The following is a 26718-nucleotide window of genomic DNA, read 5'->3' as shown; positions in this document are numbered from 1 at the left end:
TCACCCAGGGCCGCTTAACTTTCCTGAGCAAAACGAATGCAGGAGCAAAGAGATTAAAAAAATTACGCCTTTCCCACGAGCTCGCTGGAGGTTGTTTTTTCGGGCTGTTTTGCGGCGGTTCTCTGTAAGATGTTACAGGTAACTGCATCCCCCAGCAGGACCGTTCACACACACAACAGCCGTGAAAAGCAGCCCTGCAGAAATTGTGAGAAATGCTTAGCCCCGGCTGCTTTGCCTGCAGGAAACTCGTGGAGAGACAGCACTTGGAAGGAATTGCACTCTTAGCTCAGGGAGCCATCCCACTGCTGAGGGGCACGATTGCACAGGTGGAGTTTGTGCCGGTCAGTCGTGGTCAGCTCATTGCAAAAATAAAAGAAACACCTCCTGACAGAGCCCTCTTCTCCTCAGACAGCTGGTGACCAGTTTAAATAAATATAAATATAAAAAAAGCGTTGGGGTTAGTGATAACGCACCAACAGCCAGGATACATTTCTTGCTCTGATGGGCTGTAAATCATTGCCTCAGCTCAGCTATACCTATCTCATTCTAGCAGTTACATATGCAGTTATTACCTCAGACTAGGAAAAAATTAGTCTAGGAAAGCAAACAACATAATTAATACTATTCGCTGGGGGAGATAGAGATGGATTAGTCACTTTTGGGCTGTTCACCGTGTCAGGATATTCGTTTTTCATTAAGCAAACGAAATTTATTTGATCTTGCTTCGGTGCTGATAGGCAGTAAACTATAGGTACATGGAGAGTTATTGGTTTGGAATCCAAATCCTCAGCCTCTCTGGGTTGTGCTTTAACTATCAGCAATCTATCAAATCACACCAGGACTGGTTTCCTGCTCTGCCTGCCTGCCTTCTTGCTTATAAATTCTCAGTTTCAAAGAATTCTAGAAGGGACAAACACATAGGTGAGTCCTAGCCAAGTATGAGAGTTAATTGGGTTTTTTATTTATTTTTTCCTGTGATGCCCAGGGTGGGTATTTCTGGGTGGGGCTCTAGTGGAAGGTGTCCCTGATGATCCTTAAGCTCCCTTTTAACCCAAACCACCCCGTGATTCTGTGCAGAGACCCCAGGTAAATTCCTTGCTGAGAAAAACAAATCCTTTTCCATGGAAATCTGCATTTTGCCCTAACTCCTCTTCTGGAGTGAACTAATGAGTTAAGCCTTTATGGAAATGGAGACCTGGATATTTTAATGCTGGGCCTCTCATTTCCAAGCCTATCTCCCAGGGAATGTGGGAATAAAGGCCTGAACTGTAAGTACAAGCTCGGGAACTCATTACTTTCCTGTGGGAAAACGAGAAGTTACAGAAACCAACTTTTCAGGGCAGTTACCAAACCATTTGCAATACTTGGAGTTATTGATTTCCTTACATAAGGCAGGGCTCCTGCAGCGTCACAACAATGCTATCAGATCATTACCAAATGGTTTTGCCTCATAAGCAAATAAGGAAAGAATTAATTATAGCAACACCAGCCGAAAGCCCCACAACCACAGGCTCAACTAGTAAAAGACACAATTCTTTGTGGAATTTCTGCCAGTGCATTTGCACCACATTCAGTCTGAGCTTCTCAAGGTACATAATTTCACTGCAGGAAAGACTTGTTTTTCACAGGCATGTGTTTGGAGCCTTGTTTCGTAGTCACATTGTTGAAACATGATACTTTGGAAGGAAAATAAGATCTCTCCTTCAAACTGTGTAAAAGACAGAATTTCATTTATATTTTCATAAAATCCCCATCACAATGGATATATTCAAATATTCCAGAGTAGGTTTAGGTTTAAGCTTTATGTTCTTTCTTTCACCTCTCAGGAACTCTGGACACTGTTGGTGTAGGATTACTGTGTTTGTCATGATCTCCTCATGGTATTTTCATATATACAGACAGGACTTGTCTATATCCTTCTATACAAGTAAGAAGTAAAATAATTCATGTTAACGCTCTCCCAAACAAATTCAATTATATCTTAAGCAGCAGTCCTTGATGCATTTTAAAGATCCCATTTCTATTGTATCATTTCTTTGATTTTCATTGCTGTTAAAAGCTTTGCACCTCTGTTCAGTGCTTCCAACACCCGCTTGCTCCAGGTTGTTATTTTTTATATGGGACAATTTAGTCCTGGCAGTTTTTAAAAAGATACAAGGTTTAGGTTAATGTGTTACATTTATATGGATGTACAATTTTTACTGGTAGAGACAGTTTGATAGTGGAAAACAACATTCCCAATATATTAAGTGTTAATATTTATATATTGATTGTGCAGAATGTGATGTTTCTGAACAAACCCCAAATCTACCAAACAGCAAGGGAAAAGTTTTAATCTCATTCCCACTTGACTTTCTGGAAGATTTTTTTTTTGGCTTTTAGTTGCTTGGCTTTTGGAGGATTTCTCCAGAGGCTTTGCTAGAATGCTGCTGATGTTGAAAATACAATTTTTATGTTTTATTAATAGCTGGAATAGAAGTATTGAACAATTGGAGGTTATTGAATCCAGTTTTTCCACACAGCACTGCAGTTTTTAATGATGCCCAAGGACACAGGCTGGTGGCCTCATGACTGCCTTGTGGAGTCTCTGCCAAAAGGACATCCCAAACCAGCCCATCCCAACCCCACCCTCTGCAGGACATCAGTCCTGTCCATGCAGGTTTTGGAGGAGAAAAACCTCTGTGATCAAAGAGACTGGAATTTTTCTGTCCTTAGTATGGCAGGTATGGATCCTGCCCATAAGGAGGCTCAGAGCACCTTAAGCTCCTCGTTTAACTCCTCACCTCCTCCTCTTTTAACTCCTCACCCATGATCTGCCTCCAAGAATATCACCCAGGGCCAGGGGAATTTGGCAGCTGAGGAAACACACCTTGCTTCCATTTGCAAAGCTCATTAAAGTGGATTTTTGCAGTCTATTCACGAGCTCCTACATATGGCCAGCAGAACATCCTGTCCTCAGACACAGGACAGAAAAACAAAGCTGGGAGATTTTCAAGTTCCTCAAAAATAGGCAATTTCTACCCTCAGAGTCACACAATGCCCAGTAAAATTGAAGAATTATAGAATCACAGATTGGTTTGGAAAGGACATTAAAAACCATCTTGTTCCAGCCCCCTGCCATGGGCAGGGAACCTTTCCCTAGAGCCCCATCCAGCCTGGCCTTGAACACCCACTGAAAATCTTCATGAGTGCAAGGGCTCCCCACAGCCCTGAGTGCAGAAGCCCAAATTTATGCCAGAGGTTGCACAAGAAGCTTTAACATAAGTGCCAAGGGCTGGTCAGAGAAGTTTTATCTGGAGTATTACTCAAGAGAGCTTTGAATTAAAAAATAGCCACAAGGCAAAAGCCCATTCTGCTGCTATTTTCCAGTGACAACCTCAGGTTAGACATTAATGGTAGCTGGAAGTCTGTATCCACGGCATCCACCAGTCTTCAGCTGGAAGTTATTTACTTCCAACAAGTTCCCTAAACATTTGCACACACAGCTTGCAATTCACAGGAGCAAATTATGATTCCACAGGGATTTAAGGGTTTTTTTAAGGCATTAATAACTCTGTGTGTGAGTGAAGGCTCAAATACTTAAACCAAGGAACTTCTTATTAATCCTGGCTGCCAGTGACTTCCTCACCCTCTCTGGCCATGTCCATACTGAGGGAGCTCAGCTTCAGACTCTGACATCTCTGGAGACATCCACACCCTCAGAAAAACCTCTCAGGCACAGGAGGCCTCTGTCTCATCCTAAAACTGAGGAACAGGGTGCCCAGAGCAGCTGTGGCTGCCCCTGGATCCCTGGAAGCGTCCAAGGCCAGGCTGGCCAGGGTTTGGAGCAGCCTGGGACAGTGGAAGGTGTCCCTGCCCATGGCACTGGGTGATCTTAAGGTCCCTTCCAACCTAAATCATCCTGGGATTTTATGAGTTTGGGGTGCTGGCACAAATGTAAATGTGAACTTTGGCATTTGGCTCTGAGGCCTGACCCTCACGTGCCCCATGGCTAAAGGAGGTTAGGACAGTTTGGATGGGGAGAGGTGCTTCAACAAACCCTTGGATATGGTTCCACAACCCATCACAGGCCTGCAGAAACAGCCTCAGTCTTGACTTGATTTCATTTCATCCCCCTTGACCTGTGTTGGGTTTTTAAATTCAGCTGTGCCTTCAGGAAGAGCAGTCCCAGGCCTGATTGCTACTGCCACAGCAGTGATGGCATTTCAGAGGCAAATAAACACTGAAGATCAGGGGTTTGTACAGCTGCTCTGGATTATCCCACATTCCTCTCAGCTGCAGAGGCTGTTGGAGGCTGACCTGAGGAAGCCACCATGCACAGGATTTTTTTGGGACTCTGGAGCAGAACACTGGGGCTCGGTTTCCTGATGAAAGCCAAGTGCTGGCATTTGTGCTGATTTCTCAAAAAAAAAAATAAATAAATATTTTTTTTAAAAAAAAACAACAACCAAACAAACCCAAAACACTTCTGGATAAGAAAACAATAATGTGCAGATTGAAAGGGTGACACAGGAGGCTGAGGGAACGAATGGCATGATGAGAGCCTGCACGAGCATCGTTAATTCAATGCTCTAATCAACTGTGTTCTGCGGTGCTTTATCACAACCATCCCTGCTTCAGCCTCTCCAGCTCAGAGTACTTTGCAGCATTGCAGGAAATCCTCTGCTTTTTGCTTCCCATTTAAACAAATAATCTCATTGTGTCTTGTCAATGCAGACAACTTTGTCAATGAAAGCGAAGGAGAAATTATCATGTAATTTAGTATTTATCATAATCAAGAGCAGGGGTTCATTAGAACAATGAGCAATTGTCAAATTATTTCTCAGAGTAGTTATTTGAAGAATGAGAAAAGAGTATTTCCTACCTTCCTGCTTTTTCTCCCACCATCTCCTGCTGACACTCAGAGCCTGCAGTTTCTATCAGCCTGCCAGATCAATTTCCCATTCCTGAAAAGAAGCATTTGTGTTAAATGATTGCAATTAAGAACCTCCTTACAGCTCAATAGCTGTCTGGACATGCAGAGGTAATTCCCCATTGATTTCCATGGGGCCAGATTTTCACAGGAAGATCTTCAAAAAGCAGTGCCTGCCTTGGAAGTGCAGCTTCCCTGGGCTTCTTAGAGTACCTTAGAATGGAATCCCGGAATCCCTGAGGCTGGAAAAGCCCTCCCAGCCCATGGAGTCCCAGCTGTGCCCGATGCCCACCTTGTCCCCAGCCCAGAGCCCTGAGTGCCACCTCCAGGTGACACCTCCAGGGATGGGCACTGCAAAGCTCCCTGGGCAGCCCCTGCCAAGGCCTGAGCTCCCTTTCCATGGGCAAATTCCTGCTGCTGCCCACCCTGAGCCTCCCCTGGCCCAGCCTGAGGCCTGAGCTCTCCTCCTGTCCCTGTTCCCTGGCAGCAGAGCCCGACCCCCCCGGCTGTCCCCTCCTGCCAGGGACCTCTGCAGAGCAATCAGGTCTCCCCTCAGAGCATCAATGAAAAGAACTGGGCAACTCCAAAAAGTAATTTAATTCCATCAAAGACCTCAGCAGGCTTCTAGACATGCCACACTTTGGTGCCTCAAGTTTCATGGGATGCCTCACTAGGAATTAAACCAACGTGGTCATCTACAGGTGCAGAAGGTGTGGGAGATGAAGCCCTGTCTTCAGAGCTCCCTCACAGAACTGTGCCCACTAAACTTCTTTGCAGTGTCCTGCATCAGTCTCTTCCTGCCTGGCTTTTAAAAATTCAAAGTTTATGTAGAAGTCAGGCTTATTTTGATCTCACATTGCTCCTGACATTCTCCAGCTGCAGCCTGAAGTGGCTCAGTGCCTCCTGGTCTCAGAGGTGGCCTCCGGCTCTCAGAGCTGGAACCAACAGCAGGGGCAGGGAGAATACAGGTGGGCAAGGAAATGGAAGGGATCCTCTTTATCTAATTAAAACCAGAGGCTGTTTAATGATCTCAGGATTGCCATCAACTGCAGCAGGCTGTGGATCAGTGTCAGTGCAGAGAGGAAAGGGAAAGGGAAAGGGAAAGGGAAAGGGAAAGGGAAAGGGAAAGGGAAAGGGAAAGGGAAAGGGAAAGGGAAAGGGAAAGGGAAAGGGAAAGGGAAAGGGAAAGGGAAAGGGAAAGGGAAAGGGGAAGGGGAAGGGAAAGGGGAAGGGAAGGGAAGTTGTGCCAGCTTTGTTGTGTTCTCCTCAGTGTGCTGCTGCCTTTGTCTGGTACGAGTGCAGGAGAGCAGAGCTGTTAGATGAGAAATAAATAAAAGGTCTCATTTAGTTCTTCACTGAATGGGAGCTGGGGATTATCAAACCAGCAGCATTCGTAGAGGGGAGGAGGGGAAGGAGGCAGCTGGATCCCAGCCCATCAGTGCCACCCAGCGTGGTGTGTCCAGCTGGACACATCCCACCAAACCCAGTCATCTCAAAATCCAGGGCTGGTGATTCTCTGCACAAGAATTCCAATACTTCAGGTAGTTAATCATGTTCAATAAACTAGATACATGTTTATCTCAGCTGAGTATCCCACAGGGATGTGAGCAATCCTTGGGAAGCTGCTGGATTCTATCTATGAGGCATAATTACATTAAAGCATAAAGTGCATCCCAAGCCTTCCGTGATTACAAACAAAGCAGTGCTAATCCTCTTCCCCCAAACACACCAAAGTTAGCACTAAAGCCTGCAAGAGAAACAAACAGAACATTGTAGTGACCAAGAAAATTTTCCCACAATATCTGGAATATTCTAGTGATGGTGACTGTAATTATGTGTTGGACATTTAGCGTCACATTTAATGTGATGTTAAGGATATTGTTTTACTGTAGATGTTCTCCACACATTCACCACCACTAAACTTTTCCCTAAGGATTTCAAGATTTAAGGGTGACCCTAAACTTCTGCTGCAGTTCCAAATTCTGGGTTTGGCTGAGTTCTTCATTTCTAGCCAGAGGAAGGAAAGCAATATCAAAATATAAGATGGTTAAAATTTGGAAGGGGTGGGAAGGAGAAGAGCTTGAGAGAGAAGGGAAAATGACATACAAAAAAAGGGAATGGAAAAAAAGCCCTAGAATTGGATCATAAAGACTCCTATACTTGGAACAGTCCATTCCACAGTTCTGGGGTGGCTCCCTGGAAATTAGGTGACCTGCAGCCTCTGGATGCTGCTGATCACTATTTTCTACCCCTTGCAAGTGGCAAATCTGTGATCTAGCCTACAGCAGTGAATTCACTGAGCCAATACTACCAAAGCCTTTGCCTTCTGGATATATAGAAAATATTTTTCCTTGAATAATTATCTTTTATAAACAGATCTCCAGAAAAGAAAGAGGAGAGGCCCTCTGTGTTTGAGTAGAAAACACCTGGTATTGACAATACTGCATTCCAGCAGTGTTTGCTGCAGGAAAGAGCTTTGTTCTTCCATGGAGTGAGACACAAGGACAGCAGATATGAAGCCCATTTACCTCTAGAACTCCAACAGAAATACCATAAAAGTCAAAGAAAGATAATAATAATAATAATAATAATAATAATAATAATAATAATAATAATAATAATAATAATAATAGTAATGTTGTTTGCAAAGAGCAGAACTCGTGGTTTGTTTGTTGTTTTCTTTTTAATTCCAGCTGCTTTCAGAAGCCAGGCTGGTGGGTTTGGGCAAAAGTCAAATACTAGATGATAATTAAGCAGGAAAATCAGGTTAGGCCTTAGAATTACAGCAGAGGAAAGATTTATGATATTAATATGAGAAGAAATAATAATTACAAAAGAAAGTGAAGGAAGCCGGGCAGGAAATGCTCAGGAATAGTAAAACCCACCAAGCTGCTACAGAAATAGAATCACAGAAAATGTGAGATCTTCTAAATGCATTTTAGTCAAAGAGCATTAAAGTCTCTCCGTTCACTTCAAGGGGTTTCATATCAGACCTTAAATGTAAATTTATTTTAAACAGGCTGGTATGTAGGAGAGAGAGAGGTATGACATGCAGCTTCCTTAGCACATCCCAGGATGACTTCATTCCTTCAGACTGAAGAAATCAGAAATATTTGTGCAATCCAGCCTCAACTTTGTTCCTATTTGTGCTTTCTCGGTGTAAAAGCAGAGCCAGGGAAGGTGATCCAACAACACATTCTAGAAAGCTCTACAAATACTCCAAATCCTTTCCCACTGTGGTGATTTTTAGATGGAGTTTCTCACATTTGGCCACACCACAAGCACAAGCACGTGGTGCTCCCATGGGAGTTCTGCAGCTCCCTAGGATTAAAGAGCACATTTTCAACAGAGGTGGAAGTGCATCAACCCAGACATTTACCAGGAGCTGCAGCCTGGCTGTTTCTGCAGGATCTTTAATTAAGATCAGCCTGCTTTAGGTCCAAAGCATGGATTTGGGAGTAAATATGAAAACAGATTTCAAAGCAGCTTATTTTAAAATTAATGGCTGTTGGCACCTGCATGGGACGTCAGTCAAGAGTGGTTGAGGTGAGCACAACTGAAATGGTGAAATAAAAATATTAAGCCATCTGTTGTGTTTTACATATTATTTTTAGTAATGCAGAAAAAAGCCAGATTTATTCCTACTTCCCCTTAATGAAGTTTTCCAGAAATAAGTAGTGCATTAACAGGCTTTTGACAATTTATGGCAGTAACCAGTACATAAAAAGCCCATTAAAAGGCCAAGTGATGTTCAATCCATCGAATGTGTGGGCAGGGCCACCCCATAAGTTTCAAGACAAAAACCAGCCCAGGAGCTGGGCTGTGCAGTTGGAAAAGGTGGGAGCAAACAGTGGCAGCTGAAATGGCAAGAAAAATCTTCATTTTGTTCTTGGAAACAACGCCTCAGGCACCCTCCTTATGAGCAGAAGAAGGAGAAAAATCCAACTTCACTGTTTGAAAATTACACAGAGGAAGAACTTTAAATTTCCACAACAATTTTGTCAGGTGAATTCCTCATTTCAGTGAAATCTGAAGCTGAGTGAGGCTGGACACAAAGCACATATTCCATATTTCATCATAGCCACAGTCTAAAAACTGCATTTTTGTAAGCTGACCTCAGGTTGAACTGAGCATCATTAGTGAAGATGCACCATCAGGAAAAACCACAAACAAAAAACAAAACCCCACATACACGTGCACAAGAAAAAAAATATCAAAAAAACCCTTAACTTCAAACCTAACTCTCCAGTTCTAATTGTAATTATCAAAGCCATACTCAATAAATTAGAATTAGCCCTTCTGCTCAATCTCACACACCAGTGTGGGAGGTAAAAAGGAGGGGATCAGTGTAGTTTGATGCAGCTCAATAAACATGAATTAATGATCAGCAGAGAGGTCAAAATTAGAATTGTTAGAACTAAAAGTTAAAAAAAAAAAAAAAATATTTAAATAGTTTCTCTCCCCAAATATAAATGTACATAAAATTAACTAGAAAATGAAGTGCTTTACCTTTATACTGCCTGTCATTCTTTCCTCTGAGCTAATAATAAAGGATTTAATCATGTTCAAGGACCTAATCTCATGTGTCCTCCCAACTTCCAGGATTTTGGTGCATGTGGAAAGACTCTTGTCCAGTGTATGTTAAATTACTCTAATTTAACACCTATCATAAATCCTGAATGAACTCAGGAAAAACACTAACAGAAATACAAATATAGGGATCATTATATAATTTCACCATTAGAACCATTAGAAAACAGATTAGAAGTGAGTTCTGGAGGTCCTTCACAGGCACCAAGCAGAGGGAACAATTCCATTCCTCAGCCAGTTTTTCCTTAAGCGTCCCAGTGTACCTTCAGCCTTCACTGCTGGAGCTTGCACAGCTGATCCACGTGAAAATGGGGGTCTGTGGAATTCCCAGATTTTATCCCCCAGTGGGCTGGTTCCCAGCCTGGATTGATGCATGGGCTGCTCTTTGCCAGGTGCAGGACTTGCTGTTTTGCCTTGTTCAACTTCATGAGGCTCTTGACAGCCAATATTTTGTTTTTGTCTGGGTGACATCCCTGTGCATCCACGGCTCCTTCCAGTTTGGAGTCAGCCTGAGGCTGAGATTCCTGTGGTGCCCCAAAAGGAATCAACCCCCAAGGGGCAGCAGGAGCTGTGAGATCTGAATCTGCACACTCTTCAAAGGCCAAGCCCATTTCCCACTCCTCCTTACACTCCATCCACTCCATTGCTCCATTTTTTTGCCAGCAAAACAGTGGGATAATGCTGTAAGTCATGCTAGAAACTGTCTGCTCTCCCCTCATCCTCAGATCCAGATATTTTATGGTTAAAACTGTCAGATTAACCAGCCACTGATAAATTTGTTGGAGGCTGTGGACTCCTCATCCTTGGAAGAGCCCAAGGCCAGGCTGGATTTTTTTCTTGGAGCAGCCTGGGACAGTGGGAGGTGTCCCTGCCCATGGCTGAGGTGGAACTGGATGAGCTTTAAGGTCCTTTCCATCCCAAAACATTCTATTATTCTACACCCTACAGTTCTAAATCCAAGCTGGCTCTTCCTGACTGTGGTCTTGTATTTCATCCTCCTGGAAACAGCTTTTTTGATAATATATTCACTAGTTTTCCCAAGGAGCTAAGGAAAGTTAATCAGCCTTCTTATTTTCCTTAAAAGGACAATAAATCATTTCCTTGTTACAGCCATGGGGGAATTTTTTATGTAGTTTGATTTTAAATGTTTTCATGTTCATTATTCTAATTTTTAGATTTCATAAGTCCTTCCACTTGGAACATCCTCATCTCTTGGTGCTAACTTGGCTGATTCTCAGGGTATAACTTGATTTTCTGTGTGAACAGTCCATCCTTGGATGATTTCTTGGCAATCTTTTTCAGATTTGTGTCACATTTAGCAAAGGTTTATATTTTGTTTCTAAAGCCTTCTCGTGTAGAAAGCAGGCACATGGCATCCCAGTCCAGGAATGGGTTTGGAATTTTCCTTTATGAAGTGTTACATTTATGAAATTCCTGCCCTCACTAAATATTTTGATTCTATCCTTTCCATGTGCACCTGCACTGAAATAGGAGCAATTTGAGAAACTTTTTAAGTCATTTGCAACAAAATAAAGGTCAATCAAAGGGTTTAATCATTAAATTGGCAAATATTTGTTGTGTGAGCAGCTCTGCACTGCCAGAGCCCACAGAGAATACACAATTCTTCAGGAATTTTGCTGTAGTTACTTCTGAGCCCTCCTTGTTTGCTTCTGATATTTCCAAGTGGATATTTTTGATCCCAGCCAAACATAAAAGGTGGCGGCTGCTTTTGAAGTGACTGAGAGTTTCCCAACTCATTTCAGTGGGAATAAATTGAAACCCTTAATTACATTTTGTCATCTCTATCAATCTTTGTGGAAGAACTTCGGCACAGTGATATTTTCCTCATAGGCATATCCTTGTGGGATAATAATTGAAAATGTGAATTAACTGCATTAACTATCACATAATCAGGTTTTTTTTTTTTAGACAGTCAAATTTCTGATTGACTTAACTGCTGCAGCAGTGGCTTGAATTAAGCAGCTGCCATTTTGCCATTAAAAGCAGAGCAAGAGGATTACAAGGAATTCTGAAACAAATAAATCCTTGCTCCACTCTGCTTTTGTACAAACTCTTTTCTCCAGTTTCTCTCTCAGCTTCATGACTACAGACACCTCTAGACTATACCCAAAGCCATCAGAGCTGCTTCAGGTGCTGAAATAAACTAAATATTCATTATATACTCCCCCTCAAGTGGCTGATCTTTGCCCCCACCTTCTTTTTCCTTTGCTCCTTCTTCTGCTTCTTATATCTGGAGCAAAATAAAGAAGAAAAAAAAAAAAAAAAAGGGAAAACAAAATCCTTTTTTTTTTCATTCAGTTTTTCAAGGCTGCTGAACAAAGCCTTTTATCCCCACTGAGCCTCTGCAAATGTGCCATAGTTACCCTCCACACTTGGATGGATTTCCCACATCCCTCCTGAAGGTTTTCTTCCCTTTCCCTCAATAAATATTAATGATAAAGCTCAGGCTTATAAATGTATGTTGGTGTGGGTGAATTAGCCTGTTTTGAGGAGTAGGCAAATTTTAACTTGCTCAGATTAGGAGGGAGTAAATTCCATTCTTTAGCACAAACCCTCACCTGTCTTGGAATGGTTGTGGCTTCCCCACTGGAGATATATTCTGTCTCCTGATGGAATGATAAATTTTGTCCTCAAAATACGAGGACAAAATATTTTGTCCTCAAAATACGAGGCTGAGGGGCCAAGAAGTGCTGAAAACCCTTCAGAACACAAACCACAGGCAGAGAGAAAATGCCATTTTCTAAACAAAAAAGCAATTAACCCTTATTAACCTGTGCCCCTTCTACAGGCAAGGGGCCAAGATGAAAGAGAAGCGTCCTTACTGAAAAAAAAACAAAACAAAAACACAAGGAGAGTTTATTTTAGGGAACAAACCTGTGGCATCAGGACAGGGACCTGGAGGGTGACGCTGCAGGGCTCTGTTTATCCTCCCTGACATCCATCAAAGTCTTGGAGCATTCAGTGGACACACATTCTCTGCAAAATCAAACAGTGGTTCTCTCCCAGTTTCCAGCATTTTGAACTCTTTAGTAGCATCTGAAAGAGAAGCTTTTCTCCTGCCTCTAGCAACTCCCACAGAAAGAGGAACATTTGGAGCTTAGCACGGCTCCAGTAGATGCAGCACACGGCATCTCTCAGCTCCACAGCAGTGACAGGCCCAGAAAAATAAGATCTGATGGAAAGAGATGCAAGAAGAATTCCATGGCCAACTCCTGTAAATAGTCACCTATTTGCACCCAGCTAGAATCTCACACTAAGTACCCAGCTATCCATGTTTTTATCAGGTCACTGGATGAAATCCTTGGGCTGCAGCAGCTCATTACACACACACACACACACAGAGATGGACATTTTGCCTGGCACAATTATCCTTTAGCCTGAATAATCCCCATTAAAGAACTTTGTTCTTTGAGCTGTCACAAGCTGAGGCTGTTCATCTTCCTCATGGAATTCAGTGCTCCACCCCACTGTCACTTTTCCTCATCGAGCAGCTCCTGTCTCTCCATGCTGCTGCAGCATTACATAACCAGCCCTGTGCAAGAGCTGGAGGAAAACCCAGCTCAAGAGCCCAGCACAGCACAGCCACGTCCAGGTGTCTCCTTGGAGAAAGGCACAAGCTCAGAGAAGACCAATTCCCACTGGAATGGCAGTGCAGGGATGGAGAGGGGATGGAGAGGGATGTGCAGAGACCAAGAGAACACAGCAACTTTGTAAATCTGCTCATATTCCAGGGAAGAATTTCAGTCTTTCCTTCAGTAAGGGTGTGAATTTCTCCCAGGGTGCCTCACCAGGGATGAAAAGAAAACATTAAATGAATAGCAATACTTATTATTTATTAAAATCCCACTATTCAACATGAACATAAGGCCTTCAGCTCTGTTCTGGGCATACAGAGCATGGAAAAAATGCAGTGCAAAGACTTCATTTACACCTAAAACTTCAATGTGGTGCTGTTGCCTGGAGAATTATTCCTTCCAGTCCATGCCAGGACATCTCCAGACACAGGAATACAGCTCACAGTAACACTGCTCTGAGACTTTCAGAACCAAATTAGCAACTGTCTACAAGAAAATGTCCCACCTTTAATTCACCCCAGGATTCAGTGTCTGCCTTAAAACAAAGCAGCAGAATTCATTTGGGATAACTGTTCAGTAAGGCACTGGCCCAGCAGCTCTCAAAAGCTACAAAATACAAGTTAGAGGATGAAGTTTTAAATATAACATGTTGAATTTAAGTTAAATTCAAGAGCATCACAATGCACATAACCAAGAGCATGAACATTTTAACACAGGGCACCTCGAAGACCAAGCAGCAGATCACGGAATCACAGAATCACAGAATCATGGAATCATGGAATCATGGAATGGTTTGGGTGGGAAGGAACCTTAAAACTCATCCAGTGCCACCCCTGCCATGGCAGGGACACCTCCCACTGTCCCAGGTGCTCCCAATGTCCAGCCTGGCCTTGGGCACTGCCAGGGATCCAGGGGCAGCCCCAGCTGCTCTGGCAATTCCATCCCAGCCCCTGCCCACCCTGCCATGGAACAATTCCTTCCTAATATCTAATTTGAACCTACTCATTCAGTTTGAAGCCATTCCCTGTTGTCCTGTCACTCCAGACCATTGTGAGAAGTAACTCTCCACCTTTCTTGCAGGCTCCCTTTGTCAGTTTTTATCTTTAGATGATTGCAAAGCTTTTGCCACAGAACCTGTGTCAGCATGGAGAAAGAGGAGGGATGAAGTTGGGAATCTCTGATGTGGCACTTGGGGACGTGGGCTCCTGGTGGCCTTGGCACTGGTGGGGAATGGTTGGGCTGGATGATCCTGAGCATCTTTTCTAACCCAAAAGATTCTGAGTTTCCTGGTGTGTGCAAACACCAGTGACTCTGCAAGGGCCTGGAATCAAAGCTGCGCTTAGAATCATTCATGAAAAGGTTCTGAGTGGGATGAAGTCAATCCATTGAACAAATCTGATCATTCCCCTTTATTTCCTGTATTTTTGCACCAGCACAAACAGCAGGAGAGATGGTCAGGATGAGTTCCTGCTGCAACTCCTGTGCACAGAAGGTTTGTCCAGTGCATTTCCAGACAAATTTTGCACAGGGAAGGACTCGACACGAGTGACAGGAGAGGAGAGGAACAAGGTGCTAACACACTGGGGATTGAAAATAGATCCCAAATCTAAAAGGATCAGAAAATCATATCTCTTGTGAGCAATTAGAAGAATGCCACAGATTCCAGGAGCTGTCAGCTGGAGGGATTTGAGGGAATTTTCTAGAAAACTGCAGCAGTTAGGGAAAGCTGTCCCCCAGAGAAAGGGCACACCCAGAGGAATCCATTTCAAGCATTAAAAGATAAGAGATTAACTGAGATAAATTGAGAATTTCACACTGACCTCACAAGAACAAAGCACGCAGAGATTGTGCCATAGCATTAAAGATAATTTCTGAAGGAAATAGGGGTTAACATTGGAAGCCAAGAAACAAAGAGAAGTTCAGCCTGCAAGAGGCAACAGTAATAGCAAGAAATTAATCTGTGAGTAGATCAGTAGCAAGAGGAAGTGCTGGGAGAGTTTTATCCCACTTCTCAACAGAAAGGAAAGCTACAGATTACATTTATTAGGATTGTGAGTATTTTTTTGTGGATTTTTGCACTGCAAAGGCCTGTGGTGAGCAAGGAACTACTCAACCCAAGAGAGAAGATCCTTCCCTATAACTGGATAGGACATAACATAAATCTTGATCAGTTCTCTAATCAGTTAAACCTGAAGAATACACTAAAAGCCAGTCTGAGACAACATCAAATCTACCTCAGAATTCATGGAGAATGAGGGAAATTCCAGTGGGCTGGAAAGAACACATGTGGTGCCTGTCTTAAACATGAAGGACGTTTGGCAGAAAAGGGAAAAGAAACTGGTGAATTATGAACCACTCACCTTAAATTAAGCTCTTTAAAAAATAAAAACTGCTTTAGGCACCAGGAAATACAAGCCAAAATGGCTTTATCAACAGCACATTGCATCAAACCTGCCTCATTTCATCCCACAGTAGATCAACACAGGCGAAGAAAGAAGCTGAGGAGGGTCATATATTTTGATTTTATTAAGACATTACACCATCTGCCACAGTGTTCTAATCAGGAAGCAGAGAAAGCTGGTCTAGGAGAAATTACCTTCTCATGGCTATAAAATTAATTGTAAAACACACCAAGGAGGAGTTACCACGGGCATACTGACAGCACAGAAGGATGTGTCCAGTTGGGGCTGCAGAGTGCCTGATTCTGGCAGGTAAAATAATGTTTTTAGTGTTTTAAAGGGAGAGTTTAGCATCCAAAATGATCTTGACAAAATGAAGAAAAGGTCTGAAAAACCAGGCTCAACTCTAATAGCAACACAGACTATTGCCCTAAAACAGGACTAATTGGCTACAAAAACAAAGAGTAACAAAAATCCAAGAAGAATTGGCTACAATAACAAAGGACTGGAAACAGCCAGAGAACAAAATTCCCAAACATGCTCTAGATCTCACATATCCCACCCTGGAATATGTGAATCAGGCCCAGGAGTTGCAGAGCATCCCACTCCTGAGAACAAGGATCCAACGCCTGCCTTTCCTCATCCCTGATGACTCCTTGCCACCACAGAGCCTCTACTCTAAATTCCTCCAAAGCTGTTTGATGTTGCTCTGAGCTAAAGCTTCCTCAAGGTGCTCAGCATTTCAGGAATGCAGGACAGATGTTTTATCAAGCTGCCTGTGGGTTCCAACAGCCTGGTTGTGTCTGCCAGGAGCAGATCCTGAGGGAGAACAGAGCTTTTGGCTGCCGCGCTGAGGCATTTGGAGGAGGAGGAGGAGGAGAAGGAGAAGGAGAAGGAGAAGGAGAAGGAGAAGGAGAAGGAGAAGGAGAAGGAGAAGGAGAAGGAGAAGGAGAAGGAGAAGGAGAAGGAGAAGGAGAAGGAGAAGGAGAAGGAGAAGGAGAAGGAGAAGGAGAAGGAGAAGGAGAAGGAGAAGGAGAAGGAGAAGGAGAAGGAGAAGGAGAAGGAGAAGGAGAAGGAGAAGGAGAAGGAGAAGGAGAAGGAGAAGGAGAAGGAGGAGGAGAAGGAGAAGGAGGCCTTTCCCAAGGAAGGCTCCAGAGCTCTGACTGAGTCACCCCAGGCTCAGGAGCAGTTAGGAGTGGGGGAATGTCACAAATAGATATCGAGGTTCAGACAAGTCCCTGCCTTGTCTTTTTGCCCAGGCCTCTGGCAGCAGGCTGTAGCTTTGCTGAGGTGGCCAGCACCCCAAAACCCACTCTCATTCACAAGCTCTTTAATAATGGCTGATTCAGTCTATTTTAGAATGAATTTTTTATTTAATAGATGCAAAACTAACAGACATAAGACTTAAACTGAGCTCTGCACGGGAGTAAAGACAAAAAGAAAACTTCTAGAAGGTAAATGCAGCATGGGGTTAAAGGTACCTATGAAAGTTACAGCTAGGGAAGAAATAATATAATTTAGGATTCAATGTATTTTACCATCCAGTTGTTGGTGGGGCACACACTGAGATCCTGTCCCTCAGTTCCAAAGAATTGAGGAATCTGGGTGAAATTCTGGGTTGAAGTCTTGAACACTGTCAGGGTGTGTGTGTGGAAGGCTTCTGACTCTGTGATAATTCATGTCTTTTATGGTTTGTAAAACAGCGTCTCTCAGTCAAGAATATTTCCTTTATCTCTTCCCACATCTGCTGTCCAGACTAAGATGTGGATTCTTAGCTGGGACCTGAGCCCTTTTGGCTCAGAGGTGATCTCTTGCTGGGCTTTAACCCTGAGTTATCTCTTCCATATCTGCACCAACTCTCTGTGAGAGAGGGGGAGGACAGTCCTGCCACAGGAAAACCCTAAATGACAATCCTAAAAAGCCAGTGTCTGAGGTGCCTGGTGCTGGTGGGCTGGGGGAAGCAGCAGAGCACAAAGCCATGTACAACACTCCAAAAGCCTTTCAGGGCTTTCCAGCCCAGCGCATTGAAGCGGCAGAATGTTCCTCTCTCGTTTTTGGGCAGCAATCACAAAAAGCAGATGTTAAACTCTGCTCATTTTTGTCACTGGCACCCGGCCCCCTGGCAGGATTCCAACAACTGTTGGCATCCTTGGAGCAGCTGGGCAGCAAAGCTGCTTCCTTCTCTCACACAATGCCAGGCTGAACAACCTTTGAGCCTAAAACCTCGTCCCTCTGTAATCTGGATTTTGGCAGGCTTCTCCTCTACTCCCCCTGCTCAAATGTGGTATTCCCCAATCCTTGCAGAGTCTGGGATGTGCCTTTGCTGCACCATAAATGCTGATGAAAAGCAGATGTGAAATCCATGGCACTGCTTTAACTTTCAGTGCAGAAAGAAGGACACCTTCAGAGTTGTCTTTGCAGTTTAACTTCACAGGAGCTTTTTGAATTCAATCTCCATCAATAAAACAGGAAAAAGACTTAAGTGTGATGCACTTTACCTGAATGTCTAACATAATACACAACTTTACATAAAATGCTGGATAATTCTTACATTAGACATACAGTTTAAAAGTGAAAACTGCAGTCATTGGCAATAAATCATTTGAAGAATGAGTGCTATTAAATGCAGCATTGATACGTGGAAGGAGAAAAACGATGCCTTATAGATCAGATATATAGATATATATCATGATATATAGATCACACTTCTTTTGCTGGAAGCTAAATGTGATGTCTTCTGTGGAAAGAAATTAAAATAAAACTCCCAAACAAACATAAAAATGATTTACCTATTGGTAAAGTGTGCAGTATTAGGAATGTCACTGATAGAACATAAAAAAGTAGAAATAATATACACCTGGTTAGGCACCAGATGTCACTTTTTCTGTGTTTTAGTTAATTACTATAAAGACAGGAAAAAAAATTACTCCAAAACCAAACTAAGTTTGGCTGTGAGATCACACAATAAAATACTAGATAATATAAAAAGTAAATTCTCTGGGTGGGAGTTCCAGCAGGAAAATTGGAGATGTACTCAGCAACTCGAGAAGAGAGTCATGATTCCAAGGAGGAAGGGAAAAGCTGCGTGGAACAGTGTTTCAATACAGTGCAACGATCCAAAATTGCCATAATTTCCAGACATCTTCATAAAAATCAGCCATTTAAGTCCTGCCAGCAGTCAAAAACCCAGGCATGCAGGGTGAGTTGGGCTGGACTGCTCCCAGGCAGTGAAGAAATAAATATTTCCTGCCTCAAATCCTGTTTGCAATGGGATAAAACGATCTCTGGAAGCAACAGGAATCATCTAAGAAAGAAAAAAAGTAGTTGAAATGAATTCCACAATTGCCACCTAAGATTTCTTTAGCTTCCTGCGGCATGGGTGAATATATTATCCATGGGAGTCGTGGTTGCATGGAAAATTCCACTGGAAGTTTAATTTGGTGCATCCTCTTGAAAAGAAAGGGATGTGTTACTAAAGGGACAGGGAAAGTTCCTGGGGGAATTAAAGATTTTATGGCTTTTAGCCTTTGTTCCCTACTCTGGATCTTGCCAGAAGAGACAACTTTCAGTGTTTGGGAGGAGTAGGAATTTTAAAACTCCTTAAAAAGCAGTTTGGGGGAATACATTGGATGCAGGCTCATGAATCATGTGTGAAATATATGCTTATGTTACTCCAAAGGTTTCCAGGCAGAATTTACGGAATGAACTTGAAGCAAAATGCTCCTGATGTGAGGCTCAAACTCTTTTTCATATTTCAATGGACATGTGTAGGATAGAGAACAACTGCTGTGAACACAGATATCAAAACTGAATATTTCTCTTCATAAATATAGAAAACCTACATTAAGAACTCCACTAGAATTATCATATATCTGTTTATGCTGTTTATATCTCTTTGGGAATCATACACAGGACTCTGCACGAGATATTTTTAGATTACTGCATGATTTCACGTGACTTGCATCTAAATTTAATCCAAAATTAAAATGAGTAACTACATTTATTTCAAACCCCCAGAAGCTGGAGACTCTTCCAATAGATGATTCAATACCAAACCAAAGAATCAGAGAATTGTTTGGGTTGGAAGAGAACTTAAAGATCATTTAGTTCCAATCCCTTTCTGTGGGCAGGGAACCTTCCACTAGACCAGGTTGCTCAGAGCTTCATGGAGCCTGAAACTTGAATTTTAACGAGTTTAAATGTAAAAAAAATATGTATTTACTTAACGAAATAGGCGATTAATTAGTTGAAAAAACAAGAGTGTGTCACGCAGGGACACAGAAGGAAGTGCTCTCTAATGAAGTGAGAGCTGGCATTGCACGAAGCATTCCAGAGTTATGCATTTTAGAACACTCTCATTAAAAGCAGGTGATTCAAAGGAAATTTCAACCATATTTGAACTCCTTCTCCCTTCCTTGTTGAGTGTGGATCTATAGAAAGATGTTTAGCTGCTGGCAGGGAGAACCACAGCCACAAGGACATCTGATGGCACAAATTCCATGTTTCCCACAGACCTGTGCAGACAAACCCCCTGCATCAGTAGCAGCCACTGCTTTATTCTCAGGTCTGTTCAGCCTTTAGCTAAATTCCACTTTTGAGGGGCAGAGCCTGAAAATCCAGGGAAGAACATGACTCACAGATAAATTTTTCTGTTGTTTCCAACAGTAGGGGTCTGGTGATATCCTCTCACACTTGCAGACCTCACCACATAACCCCATTTTGTCTTTGGAAAAAGCAGATTTTTCTGGATGATATCCCAGTCTTGACATGAATGAATCCATGTCCCACCTGCCTGCTGGACCCACAGCCTCTGGTGTAAACACCACTAAATATTTCTGCTGGTATTCATAGAATCAAAAAATCCCAGGGTAGTTTGGGCTGGAAGGGACCTGAAAGCTCCTCCAGTGCCACCCCTGCCATGGCAGGGCCACCTCCCACTGTCCCTGCTGCTCCCAATGTCCAGCCTGGCCTTGGGCACTGCCAGGGATCCAGGGGCAGCCCCAGCTGCTCTGGCAATTCCATCCCAGCCCCTGCCCACCCTGCCAGGGAGGAATTTTTTCCCCATATCCCATCTAACCCTGTTGTTCTCCAGTTTAAGGCCATTCCATGTCCTGTCACTCACTGCCCTTGTAAAAATCCCTCCCCATCCTTCTTGTAAATTCATGTTTCTAACTCTCCTTACACACACCCTTCTCCACTGCATCAGCTGTATCTACAGCACTACTGAAACTGTGATTAATTACAGACCTGAAATTAAATTTTTGAGTAATTCCATGTAGACTGAGACTTTCAGGACTCACTGGCTCAATCCTGGTCTAAACCAGAGGCTTAGAAGAAGATCATGTTGCCACTTCTCCCAAATTATTTGACCCATTAATCCATATCCAGGTGCCCTTTGTACAAATCTCCTTTCCCCCAGTGTCGTGGTTTAACCCCAGCTGACAAATAATTAACTTTCCCACTCCCTCCCACCCCACCAGTGGGAAGGAGGATTGGCAAGAAGAAGTCAACCTTGTGGGTAGAGATAAAGACAGTTTAATAATAATAATAATAATAATAATAATAATAATAATAATAATAATAATAATAATAATAATTCTTCTACTGATAATCACAGTAATGCAATGGAGAGAGAGTGACAGAACCCAGGAGACACAAGTGATGCACAACACAATTTTCACCACCCACTGACCGATTCCCAGCCTGTTCCTGAGCAGCCACTCCCAGTCAGCTTTCCCAGTTTTGTACTGGGAACGGTGTCCTCTGATGAGGAACATCCCTTTGGCCAGTCCAGGTCAGTGTCCTGACTGTGCTTCCTCCCAGCTTTGTGTGCATCTCCTCACGTTCAGAGCACGAGATGCTGAGGAGGTCTGGATTTAGGGGAAGCACTGCTCACAACACGAAACTTCAGTGTGGTTTTCATACTAAACCCAAACCAGCTACTAGGAGACAAAATTAACCCTCTCCCAGCCAACACCAGGACACCCTCCAGAGTTTCCAGCTGGGTCACCTCCAGGTGTCTGCATCCAAACCTTTTCAAGCCACAGCACATTCGGTTATTAGTAAGTACAGAGAAATGCCAGCTCAAATATCCACATGAAAATGTTTAAATAGCCACAATTGAAGTTTTTAATATTTAAATACCCACAATTTTTTGTCAGTTCTGAAAATGATGCCATCTTCCCAGTCCCATTAAACAGAACTTCCATACCTCTGCTTCAGCATTGTAAATCTACAAGCAACTGTTATTACCTGTTTTTCTCCATTAAAGGTTATGTAGTCAGAAGTCTGTGGAGGACTTTGTTTGACTGCAAATAGCAAATTTTCCTCCCCAGTTTTCACTGTGAATCACTCTCATGTTTTCCACTGGTTGTGTCAGCACAGCATCACTTGCAGGTACATTGGGGTCCCCCACTCGAATAAAACACACAGAATGCATCAAAAAAGGTATTTTGCTGTCTAAAGAGAAGGGGTTTCTTCATATATTGTCTTTTCTATTCTTTTGGCATGAAGGAGTCAATAAGGAGAGAAGAAAGGAGTTCATTAAAGTCACTGCCGAGGAATGGCAAGGAAAATAAATGTAGTAAAATTAAAACGCAAATTAAAGGACGTGCATTTGTGCCCACGTGCTCGTGGATCCAAAGGGACAGCAAATTCCATGGCTGGGCTGTGAATGGATTTGCAGGAATCACCTCACTCCTGGCAGGGAGTTGATCAGGGCTGTGAATCACCTGTGTGAAGAGCAGCACAGCTCTGAGGAGCGCAAAAGTGTTCAAAAAGGTGCTGGGGAGAGAATTTCAGCTGTTCCACAGCTCCTGGGCACAACACTGGGATACAATTCCAACATTCCTGTTTCATAACATCCGTGAGCCCATCACAGTGTGCACGGAGGAGACAGGGCACTCGTGAGATACACTGGGAGAAAACAGAGGAAAAATAACTATAATGACTCCAAGTCTGCCAGCATTCCTCCAGCACAACACTGCAACACTCACAGCTCCACTGCCCTGGCTGATTCCCTGCTCCTTGGAGTAATTCCTGTAAATCCAGGGGGAAGGGAGTGCTGCCACCCTGTTCTCCTAAACAGATCATCCTCCTACCCCCTCAACTAAAAAGCAAGCAGTGCACCTCTGAGGGACAAATACTGCAAAATCTTGGAATTTTTCCGAAATTTAACTGAATTAAAGCAAATCTATTAAATTCAGTTGATGACTAAGATTTTTTTATTTTTTTTCTGCTTTTCAAATTAAAGTGTTTTGTTGTTGTAGGATGTTGAACCCTTATTGTGCACTGCTGCCGTGGAAGGTGCATTATAATGGAAATGTAGATGATGCCAGGCCCCAGCATGTGTTTCCAATTAAAATTCTTCATTTTATGTGAAGATGTTAGAGCATGACCTGATTAGCTCTGCCAGTTATCAGAGCTCAGCTTCTGTGACCCCTTATCTTATTTAACAACAACTCTGTACATTTGGAGAGGAAAGCACCACATCCCTTAAAAAACAGGGAAGTTTTATGGAGTCCATAAAACCTTCCACAGATAATTTATTGTGGGTCAGGGGCGGCACTTCCAGCTGTTTTCTGTCTCTGAATGTCCCCTGCCTCTCGCATATCTTAATAAGAAATAATTAGCACTGCTCAAACTGCAATTCCACCCTAACAGTGCAGGTTGATGTCTGTTTTTTTTTTAGTTATAACAACTGTACATAGTGGAATTTACTGCAGTAGACTCCCCTGCAAATATTTGAGGCTTGAAACAATAGAAAAGTTCTCTCTTTTCATCCAGGATTCCTCAGTGGTGTTATCAGACAAGGAGCAGCACAAAAGCCCTTTCCTAAGAAGCAGTGTCCTTAGTCAGCAGGAAAAGAGCAGTGTCTTATTTATGGAAAGCAGGCAAGATGCAATCACAGAGAAAGGGTGGTAGATGAAGTGCCAGATTAAGCCTGAGCTTTCAAAATGTATTTTATGTCACACATAAATAAATATGTCTGTTAGGTCAATTATAAACAATTACCAAAAGACGTCTTTTCATGTAAGTTTTACTTCAGATTCTAATTTCAAGTAGTGGCCATTCATTTTGAGTTGTTCCCTGTGAGGGTGGGGAGGCCCTGGCACAAAAAAGTTGTGGCTGCCACATCCCTGGAAGTGTCCAAGGCCAGGCTGGAGCAGCCTGGGATTGTGGAAGGCGTCCCTGCCCATGGCAGGGGTGGGAATGAGATGATCTTTAAGGTCTTTTCCAACCCAAACCATTCTGGGATTCTACATTCAGACAGCGCCATAAAAATTCATTTTTCAAGCACCTCAGCCTCAGCAGTCGCCTCTCCTCACCTCCCCCAAAGACACACAGACATTATGCAGACATTTCCAGAGTCTTGTTCTGCACCAGCAACATGAAAGAATAGCTGGAGAGGTTGGGAAGACAGGAGCAGGTTCTCCAGCTGGGAATGTTTTTAGCACAGAGCTGCATACGCAAGGACTTCGCCTGGAGGTGGGTGTTAATGTAACTTTTTTAAAAGTGACAGTAAAAATGCAGTGCCCATAAAAGCCGGGCCAGATGGATCCCTCCCTGCTTTCACAGGTTGTGCCTCAAATACCACGGTGCAGATGGATTTTTTGGGGGGTGAGGTGGCTTTCTGCTGGGTGAAACACGCTGCCAGTCCTTGCACTCAGTATTGATAACGCCAGGGAGAGCCTGGGAGCTTTCCAAGGGTGGAGATGGTGAGTTTACACTTTATTGACAAAGGTGTCTGTTCTCTCCAGCTCTGTCCTCATGTTTCCCCCAGGCAGCCTGCAGCGCCCTGGCCTGCTCTGGTGCTGCCTTAGCCTGTGTCAAAGAGAGCTGAGAAGGCTCCATGCTTTGAGCTCAGGGAATCCCAGAATCCCAGAATTCCTGAGGCTGGAAAAGCCCTCCCAGCCCATGGAGTCCAACCTGTGACCCATCCCCACCTTGTCCCCAGCCCAGAGCCCTGAGTGCCACGTCCAGGTGACACCTGCAGGGATGGGCACTGCAAAGCTCCCTGGGCAGCCCCTGCCAAGGCCTGAGCTCCCTTTCCATGGGCAAATTCCTGCTGCTGCCCACCCTGAGCCTCCCCTGGCCCAGCCTGAGGCCTGAGCTCTCCTCCTGTCCCTGTTCCCTGGCAGCAGAGCCCGACCCCCCCGGCTGTCCCCTCCTGCCAGGGACTTGTGCAGAGCCACAAGGGCCCCCTGAGCCTCCTTTGCTCCAGGCTCAGCCCCTTTCCCAGCTCCCTCAGCCCCTCCTGGGGCTCCAGCCCCTTCCCAGCTCCGTTCCCTGCCCTGGACACGCTCCAGCCCCTCCAGGGCTCTCTGGAAGTGAGAAGCCCAGAACTGGACGTGTGGAGAACATTCACTGAAAGGGAGGAGAACTTGTTCTAAACAAAAAGTTAAATTTCCAGGTTGGGCCTCTATCTGGGTACCTTTTCTAACCAATTAAAGGAGGCAGACACCTCCAGAGGATGAGTCCATGTGCCATCTTTAGGAGGAAACAAAATAGATTCTTTTCATCCCAATTTCCTGTAGTGACAGACAGGGTGAACCAGATGAGGTCTAATTTAGGTCTGGCTGAAATCCAACAGGTGAGAAGCAAAAAAAGCCATCAGCCTGTGTATTACAATGTATATTTTGAGTGATATCTGAAATTATCTGTTGCAGTGCAGTTTAGGGTACGCTCCCCTCTGCTTTTCCAAACCTTTTTCCGCAATAATCCTCACTCCTGGAGTGACCTTTGCAGAGCTGTGTGGGATTGCAGGGCTGCAGATTGTACTCTGCTAGAACTTCTAGCCTGAGCTGCACTCCAAACACCCACAGGCTTGCACTAGGAATTTTAGGCTCATAAAGCTTAACATTACTTCTCAAAATGGGATAACAGAACCGGTATCACCCTTTTGATTTTATAGATTAAGCCGCTTTTAGCTTAAGTCTGGATCCAGGTTCCCTCTCTTCAGCAGCCCTTTTCAGTAAGGTTGTTGTAACTGGAAGCAGAAAAGGCTGAAAAAGAGAGTAATTAATGTGCTAACTGTGGGAGGGAACACAAAAAGAAAACAAAAGGAGCTGTGGATTTCTGTGAAACCATGAAAGGGGAAAAAACCCCACTTTTTTACTGTACCTTAGGCTGGTTTGTCACTCCATGTTTCAAAGAAAAAAAGAGACAGGAATGTGCAAGGTTCTGCCTTCAGACTCCTGCTGAGCCATAATGGAAGTATAACTAATTAAGGGCCTGATCAAGGTCCTGTTGAAGCCAAGAGAAAGCTTCCCACTGGTTTCAAATGGCTTTGGATCAGCTCTGAGAGCGTGGAGTGTAAATATGAGTGCATTAAAAACATGGTCTGCTCTCAGTCAGGGCTGGCTGAAGGATGCTGCCACGCCAGAGCTGGCCCAGAGCAGCTCTGGAGCAAAGCCAGAGGTTATTGCTTCAAATTAAAGAGATATATGAAAGCTGGTTTTGATCTGAGAAGGATAAATGGATAAAATGGTAGAGAGAGGGCTTGGGGAAAGCTGGGCCCAGCCATTCTTGTGCTGCTCCTGACACTGGTGGGAGGAGGAGAAGAAATGAGAATTTCCCTCTTTTCAGCACACCTGGAGCACAGCATCCAATTCTGAGCTCCTCAGTCCTAAAAATACAGAAATACACTGGAAAGAGTCCAGGGAAGAGCTAGAAAAGGGTCTGGAACTTCTCTTCCCTGAGGAAAGGCTGAGTGTGTTCAGCCTGGAGAAGAGAAACTCAGGGAGGGTTTATCAATGTTTATCAGTGTCTACAAACACCTGAAAAGAGGGTACAGAGGGGTAGTCCTGGGTGCTTTTCACAACCTGAGACACAGGAGGCTTTGTCTGGATAGCAGGAAACACTTTTTGTACTCTGAGGGACACTGGGGACTGCCACAGGTTGCCCAGGGAGGTTGGGGAAGTGCATATGGAATTTATTTTATAACTTCTTGATCTCAGAATCCTGACCTGGTTCGGTGATAAACTGTTTGCAGAGAACAGAAAATCTCTAATTGCATTAAATATTAGTCCTTGGGTTGCCCAAGTGCTTTCATTTTGATTCTTTAGTCATTTATAGGACATTAGCTTAGTTCTGAGGGAATAAATATTCTCCTCAGCCTCTGAGTGTGGGCTGACCTCCACCACAGTCTGTGCCTGTTCCTGAGGTCACTCCAGAAAGGCAGGGACAGAGCTGACTGCAAAAGTTGAGACATTGATATCAC

At 43.7% G+C, this 26718-nt stretch overlaps 1 protein-coding gene across 2 annotated transcripts in view; it reads left to right on the top strand.

Annotated features, from left to right (window-relative positions):
- KCNJ6 (potassium inwardly rectifying channel subfamily J member 6) overlaps positions 1-26718 on the top strand; it is a 117300-nt gene that overhangs the window by 1503 nt on the left and 89079 nt on the right. The window lies entirely within an intron of this gene.

Source organism: Cyanistes caeruleus, chromosome 3 (assembly GCF_971803275.1).
Source record: "Cyanistes caeruleus chromosome 3, bCyaCae1.hap1.1, whole genome shotgun sequence".
Taxonomy (NCBI): Eukaryota; Metazoa; Chordata; class Aves; order Passeriformes; family Paridae; genus Cyanistes; species Cyanistes caeruleus.
The sequence above is the reverse complement of the archived record's forward strand: the minus strand, read 5'-3'. Positions and strand labels throughout refer to the sequence as shown.